The 23916-nt window shown below is 36.4% G+C and overlaps 1 pseudogene; it reads left to right on the plus strand.

The window, feature by feature from the left end:
• The first annotated feature begins 448 nt into the window (after window positions 1-448).
• Window positions 449-23916, plus strand: part of LOC149125029 (polyadenylate-binding protein 1 pseudogene) — a 36759-nt pseudogene continuing 13291 nt past the window's right edge.

Consider the following 23916-nt stretch of genomic DNA (forward strand, 5'->3'; position numbering starts at 1 on the left):
AATGGACAATACCTCCTACCCACGCCGACTGGACAGTTCAAACATAAGCAAGGAGGAAACAGCATTGATTGGACATGTTGGAGGATGGCAAGCTGGAGAACTGCCAAAAATGAGGATAAAAAGGGAGCCCTTGCACCACTCTCCATCCTCTGGGATATCACGGCCCAGTGTGTGTGAACCTCTGGATCTCCACACATCTGGACCTGAATGGCAGCCTGCTACTCTAAACAGAGCAGGTAGCAGCACAAGCCAACCTGCAGAGCTGTCCCTGAGCTGTATACCCCACTGTCTGTGAGTGTGTGTGTGTGTGCATGGCCCAGTGTGAGCAAACCTCTGCATCTCCTCGCATTTGGAGTCGAAGAGCCAGACTGCTAGCTTTTGCTACACGGCACAAGGCGACAACGGGATCAAGAGGCCAGTGGAGTGGCTGTGCTGCTGTCCTGCCGCCATGTCTGACCACCCAAGAAGCTGTCTCACCGCCTTGCCTGGAGTCCTTATTAGCCTGCTGGCAGACCTGGCCACAAAGCCAGACCAGGCCTCCCAGCAGGAGACCTCTCCAACTTCTTGCCTGGCCATCCGCCTGGGAACTTTGAGTCTACTGCCCAGAATGACAGCCTTCCCACAACTTCCTGCCTGTAAGTGATTGATCCAAGATCCGTCTCTCTGAGACATGGAGCTCTGGACCTTGAACACTGACACTCTTTTTCGTGACTGTGATACGGGCCTTGAAAACACAGCTTTTATAAATAGTGTTGGTCATGTGTAAAATAATATAACTATACTTTGATCCTATGTTTTGACCCTATGCAAGGTATCTGTAAATAATGCTGGAGAACTTGATGTACATATACTATGATAATTAGATAGTCCTTAAAATTACTTTAACACTGTATACTGTGATCTATGGATTAATGAATTAGTTCAAGTAGCATTATTGATATTGAGTCCTCTAGTCATTAAGGAAATAGTGTTACTCTGATAGTTAAGTATTATAGTAAGTTAAGTAGATGATAAGTAGTTATGTTAAGCTAAGTGATTTAGTAAGTGTGTTAAGTTAGTTATAAGTTATGATAAGTGATATTATTGACATTATTGATAGAGATATTAGTGATATTGATAAGTATGTTAAGTACTTATGTTAAGTTAGGTGATTAAGCTAAGTAGTTAAGCTAAGTAGTTACATTAAGCTAAGTAGCTAAGTAAAGTCATGATTAAGTAGTGATGATAAGTTAATTGATAAGTGTATTAAATAGTATAGATTGATAAGTATATTGGTACTAATAAGTATATTGACCTCAATGAGCATGCTGATGAGTAATGTGATAAAAAACCCTGGTGTGTAAGCAATAAAATCTCTCATTGGAAAGACAGTCTTGTGTCCTGGTGTTCCTTTCTTCCCCATGACTGCACTTGCTGCCGTCGAGCTGCATGACAGTAGCTGCTTGCAACAAGGAGCAAGGAGCTTCTTCCGGGTCTCCCACAGGGGTGCAGGGGCCCAAGGACTTGGGCCATCTTCTACTGCTTTACCAGGCCATAGCAGAGAGCTGGATTGGAAGTGGAGCAGCCGGGATTCAAAACGGCACCCATATGGGATGGCAGCACTGTAGGCAGCAGCTTTACCCGCTACGCCACAGCGTTGGCCCCATTTATATATTTTTAATTCATTCATGCATTCATTCATTTCTAGTAGCATAACAAATACCTTTTCTTAAGATTTATTTTTGGGGTCGACACTATGTTGCTAGCTCCTACTGGATTGCACCAGTTCTGGCCATTGTGGCAATTTGGGGAATTAACTAGCGGATGGAAGATCGTCCCACCACACACACACACACACACCCCATACACACACACCTGCCTCTATCTCTCTGTAATTCTGCCTTTCAAATAAATAAGTAAATCTTAAAAAAAAAAAAAGAAAGAAAGAGAGAGAGAGAGAGAGAGAGAGACTCTTCATCAGTTGCTTCACTCCCCAAAAATCTTCAATGGCCAGGACTAGGCCAGGTCAAATTCAGGAGACTGGAAATCCACTTTGCTTCCCAAAATGGGTACAGGGGCCCAATAATTGGGCCATCTTTTGCTTCTTTCAAAAATGCATTAGGAGAAAGCTAAGTAGGAATTGGAGCAGCAGAGATTCAAACTGGCACTCATGAGACACCAGTCTCAGATTGTGGCTTAATTGGCCATACCACAGCACTAGCCTATGAATACCTTTGAATTCGATATTCAAACACATGCTACATTACCAGCAGGTTATCTGTGTAAATCCATTCTTTCTGCCTACCTTCCACCTAACCAAAGGAGTTAACTTTTATTGCAATCATATTTATGGTTTGAATTTAAGAATTTGTACAAATATATGTGTGTGTACATATATGATAAAACCTTATAGTATTTATCCTTACTAACTATTAGACTTTATTCAAATAATTTCATATCATATATAGTCTTTAGGATTTGCTTTTTATACTCAATGTCCTGTCAAAAAAGTTTTGTTTATATATTTTTATATGTAGCTGCAGTTTTGACATTTTATAGTTATATATAGTTCATTGATTAACTATAATACCATAGTGGGTTTTTTTTTTTTTTTTGACAGGCAGAGTGGACAGTGAGAGAGAGAGACAGAGAGAAAGGTCATCCTTTGCCATTGGTTCACCCTCCAATGGCCACCGCGGCCAGCGTGCTGCGGCCAGTGCACCGCGCTGATCCGATGGCAGGAGCCAGGTACTTCTCCTGGTCTCCCATGGAGTGCAGGGCCCAAGCACTTGGGCATCCTCCACTGCACTCCCTGGCCACAGCAGAGAGCTGGCCTGGAAGAGGGGCAACTGGGACAGAATCCGGCGCCCCGACCAGGAATAGAACCCGGTGTGCTGGCACCGCAAGGCGGAGGATTAGCCTAGTGAGCCTCGGCGCAGGCCATATAATACCATGCTTTTTTGATTTTAAAGTAAATGATACTTTGATTTTTGTTTTTTTTTTTAAATTTCAAATAGTGTTGTTAAAAGATATTCATATGTAAATTCCAATGTGTAATTATGTCTCTTGATATCTATGAATGGAAATTTGAGCCAAATAGTATGAAATATTTCACTGTTACAAAACAAAGTTCTCTAAAATAGTTATAAAATAGATCTATCAATTCACATTCTTTCTAATGTTGAACATTTACAGATTACTTAATTACTACAAATTAAATGGATGTAAAATAGCATATATTTGTAGACTTACTCAGTTTCTTCTTGATTATTGCTAATTAGAACACTTCACACATAGAGTGCCTTTTTCTGTTTCCTCTTCTATGCAAGATCAGTTCATATTTTTGCCAAGTGTCCCATTAGCAAACTGAATTGGAGGAATCCTTTTAATATTCCTAATAGAATTCTGTGTCAGTTGTATGTGTGAAAAATGTAGGTGAATAAATTTTCACTTTGATGTGATATATTTAATAAATAAAACAGGCAAACTAAGATTGTGAAAGTAAAAGGTAGATAAATTAAAAAATTATGTTTACCAAAAGGCACTTGGAGAAAATACAAATATAAAATGCAAAATAGAAGAGAATATTCTCTACACAATTAATTAGCCAAGAATTTATATCATTAGTTTTAGGACTCCTTACTGTCCAATTGAATATGAGAAAGTTTAATCTGCATGCCTGGAAGAAGGTGGAACTGATATTACACATTGAAATTGTTTACCATAAGTTGAATCCATAATATATTCATGACATTATATGCTGAAAATTAGTTCATTTCATATAGGAAGTAAAAAGAAAGAGTGAAGATATATGCCTATAGAAGGTATTCACACATAATGCCAACCAAAGGAAGTAAAAATAGTTTTAGAGAGTAGATAATGAAATCAGTTCAGAGAGTGGTTTTCCTATATCTTGTAAGATATCCATGAGAATATGATAGATCTCATTTGGATAAGGTGTAAGTCATTATCGACGTGTTGGCTTATGTGTAGATATAACTAAACCTGTGGGAGTTGACAAGCATGGCTAGGGTGACTATGGTGAATGTGAAGGGAAAGAAATGAGAAATAAACAGACACAGGAAAGAGCTGTGAGGAATGCAAATAGTCCTCAGGGAAGGCAATTTGGTAGAAGTCTTGAAAACATATGGATGCAAAGCAAGATACAGTTGTAGAACATCCCTTTGGGAAAAACCCTGATAAAAATAATCTGTAGTCATGAGATTAAGGATGTGCTATGAGGTAAGCACAGAATAATCATTATATTACTATATGTTTTTTATCAGGGGAACATCAAAAAATGTGTTTCCTCTCCTTTTAACTGTTTTTGAATTAGTTTGATACAGGTTGTCAGTTTTGATTTTGTAAAAGTACCTTAAGACAGGTATGCATTATGATACTGATATAAAAAGCACATAACGTCATTTTAATAATATATCATATGTGTAAATAAATAATGCAGTGTAAATATCAGCAGAATCATTTTTTCTCAGCTTCCTGAGACCTCTTTATGTAGTTAGCCAGCAAACAGAAAGAATAAACAATCTATTATTTAACAAATTGTAAAATCACACCATTATGGTATTCCAATTTATATTCATAGGAGTACATAGCTATTTATAGTTCTGATGGGAGAAGTAATAACTTCATAAGCTTAGGTGAATATTTGGATTTCTCTGCAACCTATATGGAAATGTGTATAAGATAATAATAATGGAATTCATTCAGTTAAATATTTTCTAAGTACCCACAAGTGTTTCAGGCATTATTCTGTATTCCAGGAAAAATATTATGAGCAAGTGAGAAAAAACAATTCTGCAGGAATTTTATAGTGAGCATCCATACTCACATATGCATATGTATGTGCATATACTAACATATATGTATGGTGGCATACAAGTCATGAAAAAATAAAAGAACATAAGGGAATAATGAATGACAGGAATTTTCCTTTGTAAAGACTTGGCAGTTGAGTGGAAAATGGGTGGTCTGAATCTGGAAATACAGTGAAGAAAAGTGGTCCCAGTAATTTCAAAAGCCTCAAGTCTGGAACAAACATTGTTTGAGAACTATGAATCAGTGCAGTTAAAGAACATTGAGCAAAGGCAAGACATAAGAGAAATGACATCATCGTGATACATAGAAAAGATGACAGATTTATAAGCTATGAAAAGTATTTACATTGTCTTCTACATTAGCTGTTGAAATAATGGAGGATTTTAAGTGCAAATAGTTATGTTTTACTGCATTATTTTGTATAAGATACCCCTTATATATAAAATGTAATATAAATGCAATATGATTATAATATCCTACATATGCATTACACACACACACACACACACACACGAAGTTGAAGGTGATTATTGCTCAATTATGTGTGGCTTCAGCTGAGGTGCAAGTAATGTAAATGAATGGGATCAGGAAATAAGTAAGTTAGAGATAACAGGAACTACTGATAGACTATCTGTGGATGTAAAGAATCAATCCTATGATTCTGATCTATACAACTGTGTACGGATGGGTGATATTTTATGAAAGATGTTAGCTATCTATTTTTGACATGTTAAGTTTTTAGATATTAATTCATATATATACTAAATTATGAGATAATGATTAATTTTCCTCCTAATCTTAATAACTTGTCACAAAATGGCAAAATTCTCTCAAGATTATCCAATCAATACAGGGTTTTGCTCCACAGGGACCAGAGCAGATCCTACCTTCTAGTAGCCATATCCTCTTGATAATATCTTCTTCTTCAAGTGGGAGAAAGGAGTATATAGAGCTTCATGCTCTTTGGAGTTTAGCTGTGACTGTCACATTTCTTTTCGCAGACCATAAGCTAGAAGTGCTCACCAGAACCTGCCCAAAGGCCCTTACTGTGTGGTGTTGTCTGTTGTGCTCAGGAGAATTTCAGGGATTCACAGTAGGAAGTTGCACATACAAGTTTATAGCAGGAGTATGGTTAGGGCTGGAGATATAAAAGTGAGCTATCAATGTATAAATGATGTTTTTAAAAGTTTTATTTATTTCTTTGAGAGGCAAACGGAAAGACAAACAGAGATAAAGGCGAAGAAAAACAAAGAAAGAACTCCCACACATTAGTTCACTTCCCAGATGCCTTGCCACAGCCAAGGAGTTGGGACCCCAATAAATAAGTAAATCTTTTAAAAAATGTTTTCCAAGGGATTAAAATATGTAATGTGGTAATTCAATGCCAAGGAAGAAAGTGCAATATGTGTCATACATATACATTTTCTCTATCAAGCAAGCACATACTGAAGTTAGGTTGGAGGTGGAAGTTTTATGCTCTTCTTATATAATACAAGTCCCCACAAATATTCAAAATTGTCTATTAAGATGCCTTCATGGTTCAATGTATTCCCTAAGGTAGAAGATATATGCAAATGTTTTGAGTATAAAATACATATTATAACTGAATATGTTATAATGTAGCTTGAATCACATTTAAAAACATAATACAGAACATCTTCCACAAATGCTAATAATAATTTTTATATGCTTTCTTCCCAGGGGCTCAGAAGATTTCTATCTTGTTTTAATAGGTATCCAGTTCTCTCTACTTCAATATCATATAAATTAGACTTTAATGAGTATGGTGCCTATTTTTTCATTCATAGCATTTGAAACTTGCAGCAACTTTTTTGAACACACATGCTTATAAAATATAATAGAAATAAAGACTAGATTTTAAAATATAAATATAAGATATTTTAATTGATCTAAATTATGACTATTTTTTAAGGATTTTTTTATTTATTTATTTGACAGGTAGAGTTACAGACAGTGAGAGGGAGAGACAGAGAGACAAGGGTTGGTTTACCCCCTAAATGGCCGCTACGGCCGGAGCTATGCTGATCCGAAGCCAGGAGCCAGGTGCTTCTTCCTGGTATCCCACGTGGGTGCAGGCACCCAAGCACTTGGTCCATCCTCCACTGCCTTCCCGGGCCACAGCAGAGAGCTGGACTAGAAGAGAAGCAACCAGGACTAGAACCCGGTGCCCATATAGGATTCCAGCGCTGAAGGCAGAGGGTTAGCCAAGTGAGCCACGGCGATGGCCCATAACTATTTTCTTTTGCACACACACATAACCGAATGATAATTTAAAATCTAGGAATGTGTCAGTACATAAAATGTTAACCAAAGGATTGAAGGCAATCAAGAATCTTAATTGTTACCCACTTAGAATTTATATTTATTCAGTAGACTTGGATGCAGCAATGCAGGTTGATATAATGTTGAAGTATTGAAATAGATGAAAGAAATAGGCACTGACCAAGTCCTCTAAGGTCCACTCCCAAAGGTCTCCTAGTCACCCAAAGTCCTTGGAAAGGATGCCCCAGAATTCATACAATCCTGCTCAGCGGGATCATGCCATTCGTATGCTCTCAGGTGACTGTGATTGACCAGTGCTCATTAAATCCCTTGAATAACATCACTCACTATGATCTAGATGAAGAAGAGAAAGATTGTTCTTCATTGGATCTGCTATCACCACTATTTTCACAGATATAGTAATAACACTAAACTTTGCGAGGTCCAGAACAGTAAGATCAATGATTTGATACTTGTGCTTTTTTTTTTTTTTTTTTTTGCTTTGGAATGCATATAGTATCTCAAACTTTTTTCTATTGTTTAGAAAATATTACATGATTGAGGATATAAAAAGTAGTCAGAGAATTTGTTCTTTAAGATAACAGAAAAGTAGACAGTCCTCTGCTCTTTTTCTTGTCAGAGTTCAGAAGGATAAGCTGCAAAGTGCAAGGAAGAACAAAAAGTAGTATTAGGGCACTATCTAAAGAAGAGACTGATGGTGCAGACATCTGACAAACTGGAGAGAATCTAGTCTTAAAGAGCAGGGAAATCACGAAATACTTGCTTGGAACAGCAGGTTCACAGTGCATTATCATGGGAACAAAAGCTTCCTGTAACCCCATTTTGCATTGCAATGCATGGACAGAGATAGGGCAAAAACATTCATTCAGGAATGCCATTTTGCAGGCATCATGAACATTTCCCTATTCTATTATTATTCATTATTAGTCAAAGGAATTCCACAGATGACACTACAGTTCATTGTGTTTTAGAACTAGAAAAACTGATTTTCAACATTGTTGAGAAGTCAATCAAAAAAATTCAAGAGAAGGCTAGAAATCATGGAAAAGGTAAGATAATTTGTGTTAAAAGTTATTTGCACTACCAGTGATTATGACAGATGTCTGTACTTTGTGTACTAGGTTAAGTACCAAGTGATTTTATAATTTTAGGAGTCAGTTCTTTATGATCAACTGTTTGTTTGAAAAGAGGTTAAAATAGAACCTGTTTTAGGATGATGTAACAGTCGCGTCTGAACAGTAACATTTCTAAGGAAGAGAAAAGACAAATGAAGACCATTGCTGTAACCCTGAGTGGATGTTAGGTCATTGCTCAACTTTTAAACTTTATTTATTTATTTATTTATGAGAGAGAAAAAGTAAGATGGGGGGATGGAGAGAGAGAGAGAGAGAGAGAGAGAGAATGTGAGAATGTCACCAACAAACAGGATTGGAAAGGCCAAAGCCAAGAGCCTGAAACTCAGCCTGGGTCTCTCACATGATGGCAATACCCAAGTACCACCTGCTCCCTTCCAGGGTGAGCCTCAATAGGAAGCTGAATAAAATAGGGTGTGAATTCCATTGGTGTAGAATTCGATGATATCCGTTCATCTCTTGGTGTGCACCTATGAAACTTTACTAGTTTAACTCAAAAAAAAAAAAAAAAAAGAAAGTTACTCATGATTAAATAAAAACTTTTTCAAATCCAATAGCATTTTTCCAGGAGTTATCAACAATGGTTACAGTAAATTATATTTGCTTCAGCATTTTATAAAGTTTTCTAGTGTTTTGCAAGTAATGCCACATGCACTATTTTTAATTTGTAAAGTGGTGCCCATATTTTGGGTGTGAAATTTAATCTCTGTATTTTTAGTTTCTATTTTGCTGATGTGATATGATTCATTCCACATATTTATTTATTATTTGGGTTTCCTTTTCTGTACATAGCTTTGCAAAATCTTTTGTCTATTTTTCTATCACATTTTACCAATCAATTTGCATTACATCTTTCTTTGTTGTTAAGTGCTTTTTTGTATTGATTCTGCTTTGATATTTATTTGTATTTTTAATTACTATTTTATAATGAGCATATATAGCCAATAAAATTGATTTGTATGTGTGATATAAAGTAAGAATTTTTACAAAAATAATTAAACATTTCTAACTAATCTAGTGATGACTGCTTAGCTATTATTTTGCAAAACCACTTCAGTTGTGTGTTAAGTCCCTACACAGGCAAGGTTTGTGGACTTTAGTGTGTTGCAGATCCACTTGTTTATTCGCACAACACCACCATATGCCCTTTCTCATGGTATGAGAATCTTTCCCCTTTGGTTCAGCAAGTGCTCTCCTTATTTGTTCATATTGATCTATCCTTGCCAGTTGCTACTACAAATAAATATATGTAAATTTCTCATATGCTATATCAATGATTATTGTTGCTATGATTAGAATTGCCTGATTTTTGTAAATAATTCTATAATTTGGGTTGTATGTACATTGGTAAATATTGAGTTTAATCTTATATAAACATACCATTGCTCTAAACTTATATAGGCTTGTTTTAGTATCTTTCAATAACCATGCATAGCTTTATTCATTTAAATGAAGTGCCTCATTTGTCAGATTAATATTTGGTATCCTGTGTCCAAGAAGGTCATGCAAACAGCATCCTTGGGGGTAAAATGCACACTGTTGTGTTGGGGTAATAGTTAAATTGACTTTTTTTTTTAAACTTCTATTTAATGAATATAAATTTCCAAAGTACGATTTATGGATTACAATGGCTTCCCCCCCATACCGTCCCTCCCACCCACAACCCTCCCCTTTCCCACTCCCTCTCCCCTTCCATTCACATCAAGATTCATTTTCGATTATCTTAATATACAGAAGATCAGCTTAGTATACATTAAGTAAGGATTTCAACAGTTTGCTCCCACACAGAAACATAAAGTGAGGAATAATAGATGATTTTTTTTAAATGATGATGAAATTGACTTTTATAGACGCATTTTTCTATAAACAAGGTTACTAAACCCTCATCTTAATTCTAACATCTTTTCTAATTTGAATATTCTTTCCAAACTAATTATTGTAATCTACACATCTTCATTCCGTTCTTTTCAATCCTTGACATTTTTCTATGTTTTCCTATATAATGTTAAATGAATTTGGTGATAGATCATGTGTTCTGGTTGCTTATGTTGAAGTAAATCTCAATAATATTTGAACATTAAGTATATCTTTTCCTATATATATTTGCAATATCTATTATTGAGTTCGAAAGTAGGATACTTGTTCTCATATACTAAGGGTTTTGCTTTTTATTTTACCTATACTACATTTTGAATTTTATAAAAATATTTTCTGTGTATTTTGCTTGATTAATAGAATTACATGCACATGTACACACATACATGTACTTTCAAAAATTTTTGAAAAGAGAATTAAAAGATACTTCTCTTTTGGTGTAAAATAGAGAAATTCTTACATAGTTTTGCAATGTCCATTTTTGAAGCATATGCATAAACATATTTATACATATGTTATATATTTATATGTATAAAACAAAGAGTGTTTGTCACATCTTTGTCCGTAAACAGACTTTCTAGTGAGAATCTTTCTGTAATGCATCTACCTGATTTTTCAAAACAACATTTATTACCCTAATGAATATTACTGAGAAACAAAGTCTTTCTAGTCTTTCCTCTTGTTACATTACATGCAATAGTATATTTATTAGAATTATCTGTTCTATTAATACAAATTATAAGTCACATGTAAAACTCTCCAGATCTACATTTAAGCTAATTTTACATCTAGAACATCAAATACTATAATATTTAAAATATTTTATATTTAAAATTTTTTTTGAGTAAACTATATGCATATATTTGCACATAAATTAAACATATAACCTTTTTTTTGACAGGCAGAGTGAACAGTGATAGAGAGAGACAGAGAGAAAGGTCTTCCTTTGCCGTTGGTTCACCCTCCAATGGCCGCTAAGGCCAGTGTGCTGCGGCCGGCACACCGCGCTGATCCATCCAATGGCAGGAGCCAGGTACTTATCCTGGTCTCCCATGGAGTGCAGGGCCCAAGCACCTGGGCCATCCTCCACTGCACTCCCTGGCCACAGCAGAGAGCTGGCCTGGAAGAGGGGCAATCGGGACAGAATCCGGCGCCCTGACCGGGACTAGAACCTGGTGTGCCTGCACCACAAGGCGGAGGATTAGCCTAGTGAGCCATGGCACCGGCCATATAACTTTTTTTAAAGTGAGCTTTTCATCTAAATCTACAGATTCCTTTGTAATTGATATTCTGCATGACGTTAGCTATATTATCTGCAACTGCCTTTTAAGATTTATTTATTTGTTTTGAAAGGCAGAGTTGGAGGGGGAGTCAAGGCGGGAGGGATCTTCCTTCTGCTCTTTCACTTCCCAAATGTCCACAACAGCAAGGGCTGGACCAGGACAAAGCCAGGAGCCTGGAACTCCATCTGGGTCTCCCTTGTGGGTGGTAGGGGCCCAAGCAGTTCGGTCATCTTCTGCTTATTTCCCAGGTGCATTAGCAAGGAACTAGATTTAAGTAGAGTACCTGGGACACAAGCCAACGCCATTGTAAGAGGTCAGCATCACGGGCTGTAGCTTAACACTCTAAGTCAGAATTCTGGCATCATCAGTTTTCTGTTTATATCATGCTAAGAGATTACAAGACATATAATACTGACTTTTGAAAATCACTGAGAGTTAATTTATGGCTCAGTACAAAGTTTTTATGTTTTCTCACGTAACACTGGGAAAAAGTGTTTACACAGGATTCTACATGTGACTTTTAGAAAGATTTGGTTAATTTTTGTATTTTTCTAGCTCAAAGTTTTTCCTCTATTTTCCTGCATTTTGACAATTCTGACCCTAATATGAGGATGGGTTTTCCCATTTCAAGTTTTGCAAATTTCTTACAATTATATTACTATTAGCTATATTTTATACTTTAAAACTGGAAATTCTAATAATCTAATGCCCTGGGTATTTGAATTCCGCTATGTAAATTTTGATATCGTGTTTCTTTATGCATTCTGTGATATTGCATTTTGAGAGATTATATGGCCAGTGGATAATGTTTTATAGTCATGTTTAATGTCATTTTGCTTTTGCATGATGTTCTGGGATGCAAAAAATCTCTTTCCATTAATTTTTGAATTTTTTGTTTTTTGTTTGTTCTTTCTTTATTTAATAAATATAAATCTCCAGACTGACTTCCATAGTGGCTTAACCAGTTTGCATTCCCACCAAGAGTGGGTTAGTGTCCCTTTTCCCCCACATCCTCACCAGCATCTGTTGTTGGTAGATTTCTGTATATGAGCCATCCTAACCAGGGTGAGGTAAAACCTCATTGTGGTTTTGATTTGCATTTCCCTTATTGCTAGTGATCCTGAACACCCATATGTGATACTGGAGTTAAAAATGGTAGCTTAACCTGCTAAACCACAACGCTAAAACTTGGACAGAATTTTGATCTCATTAAATGTTGTTCAGACTCTTGTAGAGATGTGGTCTTCCTGATTTTCACTTGTTGAATATTATGGCTAATAGTACATTAATTATGTGACTAGAAAGGTGATTGAAATTACATCTTTGTGCCCATCTTCAGCCAAGCCAAAAAACCAGACACTGGTGGGGAGAAATAACAGGATGTTAAGACCTAGTGAATGTGTGGAGCTTATGAGTTGGGACTGTGACAAAAACAACAACAACAACAACAAAAACAAACAAACAAACAAACAAACAGAGAGTGTGTGGGAGAACTCACAGAGTGGCGCTCAGACGTACTCTTGGTGGGAGATGGCACAAACTCAGTAACCTTAGCGACCCAGTGGGAGATTGCAGGGGAATCTGAGCTTACACTGAGGACTGCACAGATCCTTTGTGGGGTCCTTGTGAAAGAGCAGATCTATATTATACCCACAGGGGCTAGCACTCAGGCACTGATTGCCTTCAAGGAGAATAGCTCAGCTCTGCAGAATTACCTCCCTTCTGAATAAGAAAAAGAGAGAGAGAGAAGATTTACCATGCCAAACCTGGGTGTGTCACCTTTGGCGCAACATTAAACCCTAAAGAACTGAATAGAGCTCTCTGGCCACACCCACCACAAGTCTCTAAAGATTCACTAAAAGCAGACAGTCCACTTAATCTAGAGTCATAGTATAACAAGAAAAGCCACGATAGAAAGGAAAAAAAAAAAAAAGAAGAAAAAAAACAAAGAACATCTCCACAATGCCAAGCATTAAATGCAGAAACCAAAGAAATAAGAACAAGGAAGACATTATGATGCCCCCAAATGAACATGACACTCTAATACAAGATTATGAAGATGATGAGATAGAAGAAATCAAGATACAGATTTCAAAAGATTTATGATAAGAACATTTAGAAGTTCTCAAAAACAAATTCATGAACTACAGAAATCCTTACTGGACAGGATAGAAAAACTCTCTTGTGAAAATGAAATCTTAAGGAGGAATCAAAATGAAATGAGGAATCTAGTAGAACATGAAATTGTGATATTGAAGAGAAATAAAAATGAAATGAAGAATTCAATAGAACAAATGACAAATGCATTTCAGAGCCTTAAAAACAGAATCAGTGCAATAGAAGAGAGAATATCGGACTTAGAAGACAGAACACAGGAACGTATATAGTCAAACCAAAGGAAAGAAGAGGAAATTAGAAATCTAATAAAAATTGTTGGGAATTTACAAGATACTATTAAAAAAACCAACATTTGGGTTCTAGGAGTTCCTGAAGGCATGGAGTGGAAGACAGTATTAGAAGGCCTTTTTAGTGAGATAGTAGCAGAAAATCTCCAGGGTTTGGAGAAGGATAGAGACATCCTAGTACATGAAGCTCATAGAAACCCCAATAAACATGACCAAAAGAGATCCTCACCACAATACTTTGTAATCAGACTCACCACAGTGAAACATAAGGAAAAGATTCTAAAATGTGCAAGAGAAAAATGTCAGATTACTCTCAGAGGATCTCCAAGTAGACTCGCAGCAGATTTCTCATCAGAAACCCTACAGGCTAGGAGGGAATGGTGAGATATAGGCCAGGCCCTAAGAGAGAAAAACTGCTAGCGCAGAATATTATATCCTGAAAAGCTCTCATTTGTGAATGAAGGTAAAACAAAGACCTTTCATAGCAAACAGAAATTGAAGGAATTTGTCACCACTCAATCAGCACTGCAAAAGATGCTTAAAAATGTGTTACACACAGAAACACAGAAACACAGCCATCAATACGAAATGAAAGAAGGTAAAGGAAGAAAATCTCCAAGTAAAAGATCACAGGAAGCTCAGAGCATATTAGAAAATATCTTTGGGAAAATGGCAGGGCAAAGTTACTACTTATCAATAGTCACATTGAATGTTAATGGCCTCAACTCTCCAGTTAAAAGACACAGACTGGCTGAATGGATTAAGAAACCAACCCCTCTACTTGCTGCTTACAAGAAACACATCTTGCCAACAAAGATGCATGCAGACTGAAAGTGAAAAGTTGGAAAAAGATATTCCATACCAATAGAAACCAAAAAAGAGCTGGCGTAGCCACCTTAATGTCAGACAAAATAAACTTTAACACAAAAACTGTTAAGAGAGACAAAGAGGGGCACTATATAATGCTTAAGAGGTCAATTCAACAGGAAGATGTAACTATTATAAATGTATATGCACCTAATTGCGAGGCACCAGCTTATTTAAAAGATATGTTAAGGGACTTAAAAGGAGACTTAGACTCCAAGACAATAGTATCGGGGGACTTCAATATTCCACTTTCAGAAATAGACAGATCAACCAGACAGAAGATCAACAAGGAAACGGCAGATTTCCTTTTTTTTTTTTTTTTTTTTTTGACAGGCAGAGTGGATAGTGAGAGAGAGAGACTGAGAGAAAGTTCTTCCTTTTTGCCGTTGGTTCACCCTCCAATGGCTGCCACTGCTGGTGCACTGCGGCCAGCGCACCGTGCTGATCCGAAGGCAGGAGCCAGGTGCTTCTCCTGGTCTCCCATGGGGTTCAGGGCCCAAGCACTTGGGCCATCTTCCACTGCCTTCTTGGGCCACAGCAGAGAGCTGGCCTGGAAGAGGGGCAACCGGGAAAGGATCCAGCGGCCCGACCGGGACTAGAACTCAGTGTGCCGGTGCCGCTAGGTGGAGGGCCTATTGAGCCGCGGCGCCGGCCAAGGAAACGGCAGATTTAATCGACACTATAGCCCAAATGGATCTAACAGATATATACAGAACTTTCAATCCTACATTTAAAGATTTTACATTCTTCTCAGAAGTGCATGGAACCTACTCTAGGATTGACCACATACTAGGCCATAAAGCAAGTCTCAGCAAATTCAAAAGTATTAGAATCATACCATGAAGCTTCTCAGACCAAAGTGAAATTAAGCTGGAAATTAGCAACTCAGGAATCCCTAGAGCATATGGAAACACATGGAGACTAAACAATCTGCTATTGAATGAACACTGGGTCATAGAAGAAATCAGAAGAGAAATCAGAAACTTTCTGGAACTAAATGAGGATAGCAACACAACATATCAAACTTTTGGGAATAGCAAAAGTAGTGTTAAGAGAAAAGTTTATAGCAATAGGTGCCTACATCAAGAAATTGGAAAGGCACCAAATAAATGAGCTTTCAATACATCTCAATGATCTAGAAAAACTGCAGCAAACCAGACTGAAAACTAGTAGGAGAAGAGAAATAATTAAAATCAGAGAAGAAATCAACAGAATTGAATCCAAAAAAACATAACAAAAGATCAGCCAAACGAAGAGTTGGTTTTTTGAAAAAATAAACAAAATTGACACACCATTGGCCCAACTAAATTTTAAATGTTTGTGTTATCTCCAATTAGTGCAATTCTCAAGCATAAACCAATGAATATGATGACCAAACCCTGTGCCAACTCAGTGGAGAAATTTCCATCATAGAACCAATTATGAAATTTACAATTGATTTTTTTCTTTAATCTACGATTGCCTGAGGTCACTTCTTTAAAGAACTCTGCCATAGGCAGTGATCTCAGATCTATCCCACCATCCATGCCTCAAGAGCTGACACAAAGTCTCAGATACTGCAACTACTATTAAACTTATGGCCATGGGTCTTGCTATCAGTTAATATCATCAGAACAGCTTCTGGCTCCATTTTTGCAGGACTATGTCTATGTTTAAGTCTTCTTTTGAAACCTTGTGAATTTTAAACATTCAACAAAAATGATTTGGTACAGTCTATGCTGCAATTTTAGGTATTTTCTAGTGGGATATTTTGCTGGACCATCTAATTTTGACTATTCCAAAAAAGGAAGAATGTCATGTAATTTTAAAGATTTGTAAGTTTAATTTTAAAAAATATCTTAAAATATTTCAAAAATACACTATGAATAAATATTTTGTGTATATTTAGGAAACTTCTACCATTCACCTGTGTTTTGAATCATATAACAACTTAAAAAGTTATAATTATAACATTATGAAAACTTCAATGTCCTAATCATTAAAAATAATCTGGGTTTTGATTTTTTTTAAGATTTATTTATTTGAAAGCCAGAGTTACATAGAAGCAGAGGCAAAGGTCTTCCATCTGTTGTTTCATTCTCCAAATGGCCACAATAGCTATAGGATGGCTGACCCGAAGCCAGAAGCCAAGAGCTTCTTCCAGGTCACTCATGTGGATACAGGACCCAATGACTTGGGTCATCTTCCACTGCTTTCCCAGGCCATGGTAGAAAGCTGGATTGGAAGTGGAGTAGCAGGGACTTGAATTGGCACCCACATGGGAGGCCAGCACTGCAGGTGGAAACTTTACTCAGTATTCCACAATGCCAGCCTCAGTTTTGAGAATTTTGAACTTTGTAAGAGAAAAGCTAAAAGAAATAAGGACAAATAACTTTTAAATGAAACTTAATTACAACCACAGCTTTAAAAACTTATTATAATCTATAATAGGGACTGGTGTTGTAGAGCAGCAGGTTAAGGCATCTCCTGCGATGCCAACATCCTATATGAGCACTGGTTTGAGGCCAGGCTGCTGTACTTTTGATCCAACAACAGACTAATGCACCTGGGAAAGCAATCAAAGATTTCCCTAATTGGGTTCCTTCACCCATGTGGGAGACCCTGAAGAAGCTCTGGCTTCTGGCTTGAGCCTGGCCCTGCTCTGCCCTGCCCTGGTCTTTGTGGTCATTTGCAGAGTGAACCAGCTGATGAAAAATCTCTCTGTCTCTCCCTCTCTCTCTAGCTCTGCTTATCAAATAAATAAATAAATCTTTTAAAATCTATAAAATATGTATAAAGAAAAATTTGAAAGTATTACTAGACAAAGATGAAGAGCTAACTTAAGATCAACAGCTAAGGTGGCCAATGCAGGGCGATGAGTTCAGCCTTTGCTTGGAATGTCCATATTCCATTTTGGAATGCCAGTCCTAGTGTCCCAGCACCTCTGCCTCTGATCCAGCTTCCTGTTACTGTATACTAAGAGTCAAGGATGAATAAATAAATAAATCTTAAAAAATATTTGGTGTCATGTTATTTGTAGGCTATAGTCTTTTGTGGTTGTTGTTTGTTTATCTTTAATCTATGGTTATATAGCCAGCAATATGATCAGGAGAATTTAAAAAGCTAACGGATTTAAAAAACATAATATGGAGATTGCGTTGTCCTAAAACACTAGAACATGAAAGTTTTATCACTATCTTCATCATCAGCATTGTCACTCTCATCCTGTTACTACTCCCTGAGATCTGTATCTGATGGTTCTGTCAGCAGTAGGTTTTGAAAAATGAAAAAATGAAATTTTTTCATATGCATAAATTAAAATTATTCAAAAAGAGTATTTACCAATTCAGACACTGGAAGAATCCTGAGAAAAGGTTTTAGAGATATTATGGTACAAAACATTTATTTATACAGGTGCTGATCATGTGTAAAACTATCCGTAAGACTGAAAGAAAGAAGTGGGTAACTACAATGATCTTATCTACTTTGCTTTGTAAATTATTAAGTACTAGGGAAAGAGATCCAGTGTGCAAGAGTAAATAATATCATTGATGATCATAAGCAATTTTATTATTGTTGCTTTGTTATTGTTGTTAAAATTAAACATGAAGTTTAAAAAACTCCTTCCATGTTGATTATTACAATTATCCCTCATTAATTTCAGTAAAGTAATATTTTAATTATTTTATAAGACCGAAAGAAAACTAAGAATCATGGATATTATTTGAGTTATCCAGGATTATATAGTAAATTGATGGTGGAAATTCATCAGCAACATTCCTTTTATAATCTCACATATACTTTGTGTTATTAAGTCACATGTAAAAGCCATTTATGTAATGAGATTTGGTTTCTCTATAAAATTATATGAGGTTTCTTGAAAACATGCTTTCGGGGCTGGTGCTATGGCATAGCAGGTAAAGGCACTGCCTGTGGCACTGGCATCCCATATGGGTGCCAGTTGGAGTCCAGGTTACCCCACTTCTGATCCAGCTCTCCGTTGTGGCCTTAGAAAGCAGTAGAAGATGGCCGAAGTTCTTGGGCCTCTGCACCCACATGGGAGACCTAGAAAAAGAACTGTTTTTTTGTTCTTTTCACTGGGATCTCACTCACGGAGATCTTTCACTTTGTGTTTCTGTGTGGGAGCAAACTGTTGAAATCTTTACTTAATGTATGCTAAACTGATCTTCAGTATATAAAGAGAATCGAAAATGAATCTTGATGTGAATGGAAGGGAGAGGGAGAGGGAAAGGGGAGGGTTGCGGGTAGGAGGGACATTAAGGGGTGGGGAGCCATTGTAATCCATAAGCTGTACTTTGGAAATTTATATTCATTAAATAAAAGTTAAAAAAAAACATGTTTTAACACATGTTCTTCCTTATCTTCTATCACTTTTACTTATACTGTATTTAAATAACAATACTTAGCAATTTGCTCAAATATCTCTAATACCTCAAATCATACACAGAAGTAAACTTGAATATAAAGTTTCTAAAGCTGAATCACTGAAAGCCTAGTGATGTAACTTTCCTGTAAAAATTACTTTGAATCTAAAAAAAAGAAAGTTTTGATTTCTTTCATCTTTTATAAAATTCATAAATCATCATGTACTAATAGAGAAAAAAATATTTGGTATTAAAAGCAATAGATGACGGGGCCGGCATTGTGGCATAGTAAGCTAAGCCTCCATCTGTGGTACTGACATGGGATATGGCCCAGTTTCTGCCCCTACTGCTCCTCTTCCAATCTGGCTCTCTGTATATGGCCTGGGAAGCACTGGAAGTTGGCCCAATGCTTGGACCCCTGCACCCACATGGGAGACCCAGAGGAATCTCCTGGCTCTTGACTTAGGATCAGCCCAAGTCTATCAGTTGTGGCTTTTGAAGAATGAAGCAGTAGATGGAAGATCTTTATTTCTGTCTCTCCCTCTGTCAATAATGATCCATTTATTTCCTGCTAGTAAATATAATTAAAATGTCCAATTATACTGATAAGAAGAGATATTTATATTTTTGCCAATACATTACTACTTGTAATTACATATTTTTTTTTACTTTTATTTAATTAATATAAATTTCCAAAGTACAGCTTATGGATTACAATAGCTTTCCCCTCCATAACTTCCCTCCCACCCACAACCCTCCCCTTTCCCGCTCCCTCTCCCCTTCCATTCACATCAAGATTCATTTTCTATTCTCTTTATATACAGAATATCAGTTTAGTATATATTAAGTAAAGATTTCAACAGCTTGCACCCACATAGAAACACAAAGTGAAAAATACTGTTTGAGTACTCGTTATAGCATTAAATCACAATGTACAGCACATTAAGGACAGAGATCCTACATGAGGAGTAAGTGCACAGTGACTCCTGTTGTTGACTTAACAAATTGTCACTCTTGTTTATGGCATCAGTAATCACCCAAGGCTCTTGTCATGAGTTGCCAAGGCTATGGAAGCCTTTTGAGTTCACCGACTCTGATCATATTTATACAAGGTCATAGTCAAAGTGGAAGTTCTCTCCTCCCTTCAGAGAAAGGTTCCTCCTTCTTTGATGACCTGTTCTTTCCACTGGGATCTTACTTGTGGAGATCTTTCATTTAGGTCATTTTTTTGACAGATTGTCTTGGATTTCCATGCCTGAAATACTCTCATGGGGTTTTCAGCCAGATCTGAATGCCTTAAGGGCTGATTCTGAGGCCAGAGTGTGCTGTTTAGGACATCCGCCATTCTATGAGTCTGCTGTGTATCCCACTTTCCATGTTGGATTGTTTTCTCCCTTTTTTATTCTATAGGTTAGTATATTCAGACACTAGTCTTTTGTATGTGATCCTTTTGACTCTTAATCCCATCATTATGATCAATTGTGAACAGAAATTGATCACTGGGACTAGTGAGATGGCATTGGTACATGCCACCTCGATGGGATTGATTTGGAATCCCCTGGTATGTTTCTAACTCTACCGTTTGGGGCAAGTCAGCTTGAGCATGTCCCCAATTGTACATCTCTTCCCTCTCTTATTCCCACTCTTATATTTAACAGGGATCATTTTTTCAGTTAAGTATCAACACTTAAGAATAACTGTATTAATTACATATTGAAAAATAGAAAATGGATCAGTACTTCTAAGAATTATTCATATTTTATGTATATATGTATACATATACACATACATATATATATTTGCTTACACACATATATATGTATAGTCTGTCCTTTGTTTTTTTCTTTTTAAAGACATTTATTTATTTGAAACGTGAAATTGCAGAGAGGCAGAGGCAGATAGAGAATACTTCCATCTGTTGATTTACTCCCCAAATGGCTGCAAAGGTTGGAACTGGGCCAGTCTGAAGCCAGGAGCCAGGAGCTTCTTCCTAGTCTGTCACTCAAGTGCTGGGGCACAAAGACTTGAGCCATCTTCCATTGCTTTCCCAGGACATAGCAGAGAGCTGGATAGGAAGTGGAGCAGCCTGGATGTGACTGTGTCCCAGTTGGGTACATAGTGGAATGTGTAGAAGAATTTCAAATTCAAAGCACGTATGAAATTAGAAATCTCATCAACAAAGATAGCTAGATTATTACTTACTGTAGGATTCAGTTCCAATCTGAAAACAATTGTTTTTCTCCATATTGAGTAAAATGAGTAGTATTTATTATTCTGTTGTGTTACTATCATTTTCCTTGCTTAGATGATTTTCTTTTGAAGATTTATTTATTTGTTTGAAAGTCACAAGTACAGAAAGAGAGAGAGAAAGAGAGAGAGAGAGAGAGAGAGAGATCGTCCATCTGCTGATTCACTTCTGAAATGGCCTCAATCATCTGGGCTGTGCCAAGCCAAAGCTAGGAGCCAGGACCTACTTTTGGGTCTCTCATGGTGGGAGGAAGGGGCCCAGGGTCTTGGGCCATTTTCTGCTACTTTCCCAGGTGAATTAGCAGGGAGCTGGAGTGGAAATAGAGCAGCTGAGACTTGAACCCATATGGGATGCCTACAGTGCAAGCAGCTACTGAACTCACTGCATCAGAACACAGGCCCCCATATATGATTGTTACAAAGGATTTGTGAGGAACATAATATGGTAAGATTGAAACAAATCAATGAGTCCTTTACTATATGCAAATTTCTACTATAACATTGTTGATACATCTGTAATGCACAGTATAATATAAAGCAATTATTTTCTATACAAATGATTGCCTATTTTATGCTGATTTATGACTGAGTTGCATATATCAGTTATCCACTAGTGAATATCTACTCTCATGATTATGTTAGCTAAGAATGTAGTAACTGAAACTTCATTGTATGTAAATATTGAGTTAAAGCCTCTACATAGTAAACTTCCTAGTTTCTTTAGAACTTCACTAATTACCCATTAATTTACACAGAAGTATGACTAATATGTATATGTATGTTTCTCTTCTAGTTAGAAATATAAATTAAATATCAGTCACTTTTTTTGAGGAGGGCTATTTTGCAAACTGAATTAACAATGACATTATATATACATTATAAATATAAATTTAAATTGTACTGAAAAGTATGTAAACTCTAAAATCAATCATGCGATCATAATAACAAACTGTGACTTTCAGAGCTCCTAAAAGAATCATTAAAATGAGTTAGATGTATTACAAAGTAGACTTTCAAAATAATTTCTACATTACTCCTAATAGTATTGAATACCATAATGAATCTAAATATCAATGTTTCCATAACTGAGAAAAATAATGTGAAACTTGATAGAACTTGATATTTTGACTATTTTATTAAACAAATGCTCTATATGCAAGAAACAAGTTTAAAATATGTAAGCATCTGCGCTAGTCATAATGCTTAATTTATTTATTTTTACTTTATAGAACTACATGTGCCAATAAAACCATTGTTGGAATCCTAATTATAAAAAAGGTGCAGGGAGAAGTTGCCTCTGTGATATCATTGGGAGAGGGCTAGATGGGGGCTGGAGCTGTGATGCAGTGACAAAGTCTCTATTTGGAACTCCGACATCCCATATTGGAGCAGCTGTTTTAATATAAGCTGTTCTAGTTCCAGTCCAGCTTCCTGCTAATGCACATGGGAAAGCAGCAGGTGATGATCCATGTACTTGGGTGGTTCTGACCATTTTGAGAGTGAGCAATCTTGTGGAAAATGTCTGTGTCTTTCTTTCCCTCCCTCTCTGTCAATCTCTCTCTCAAATAAATCAATAAATCTTTAAAAGTTCAATAACAGAGGCCTGGATGATTGTGCCAAACTGAAATATCAGCCAATCTCCAAACTTCTGAGATTGTTTTTAACTTAAAAAACATATATTACTTTGATTACTGTTAATGCATTTTTGAGTTTTTTATATATTCTGAATAATAATTCTTTCTTAAATGAATATTTCCATGTTCACTTAGTTGTCTCTTCACTCTGTTGGCTGTTTCTTTTGCTGTTTAGAAGTTCTTACATTTGTACAATCTCCTTTTCCTTTTTTTTTTCTTTTGGTTGATTGTGCTTTTGAGGTCCTACCAAAGCTCATTGCTTATGCCAATGTCTTAACATGTTTCCAGGATGTTTTTTTTTTTTCCAATAGTTTCATACTTTGAAATCTTACACTTAAGTCTTTGATCCATTTTGAGTTGATTTTTGTATAAGATAAAGAATAGAGACAATTTTCCCAGCACCATTTGTTGAATAGACTGTCCTTGCTCCAGGAATTGGTTTTAGTTCCTTGATCAAATATAAGTTGGCTGTTGATGTTTGGATTGATTTCTGGTATTTCTATTCTGTTCCATTGGTCTATTCATCTGTTTCTGTACCAGTACCATGCTGTTTTGATTACAACTGCCCTGTAGTATGTCCTGAAATCTGGTATTGTGATGTCTCTGGATTTGTTTTTGTTTTACAAGATTGCTTTAGCTATTCGAGGTCTCCTGTGCCTCCATATGAATTTCAGCATCATTTTTTTCCAGATCTGATAAGAATGTCTTTGGTATTCTGATTGGTATCACATTGAATCTATAAATTGCTTTTGGGAGAACGGACATTTTGATGATATTGATTCTTCCAATCCATGAGCATGGAAGATTTTTCCATTTCTTGGTATCCTCTTCTATATCTTTCTTTCTTTAAGATTTTGTAATTCTCATCATAGAGATCTTTAACATGCAGAAGCATGAAGCAAGACCCCTACCTAACACCTTACACAAAATCCATTCAACATTTATTAAATATCTAAATCTACGACTGACACCATCAAATTATTAGAGAA

Source organism: Oryctolagus cuniculus, chromosome 8, assembly GCF_051225735.1.
Source record: "Oryctolagus cuniculus isolate XC-2025 breed Fujian yellow rabbit chromosome 8, ASM5122573v1, whole genome shotgun sequence".
Classification (NCBI taxonomy): Eukaryota; Metazoa; Chordata; class Mammalia; order Lagomorpha; family Leporidae; genus Oryctolagus; species Oryctolagus cuniculus.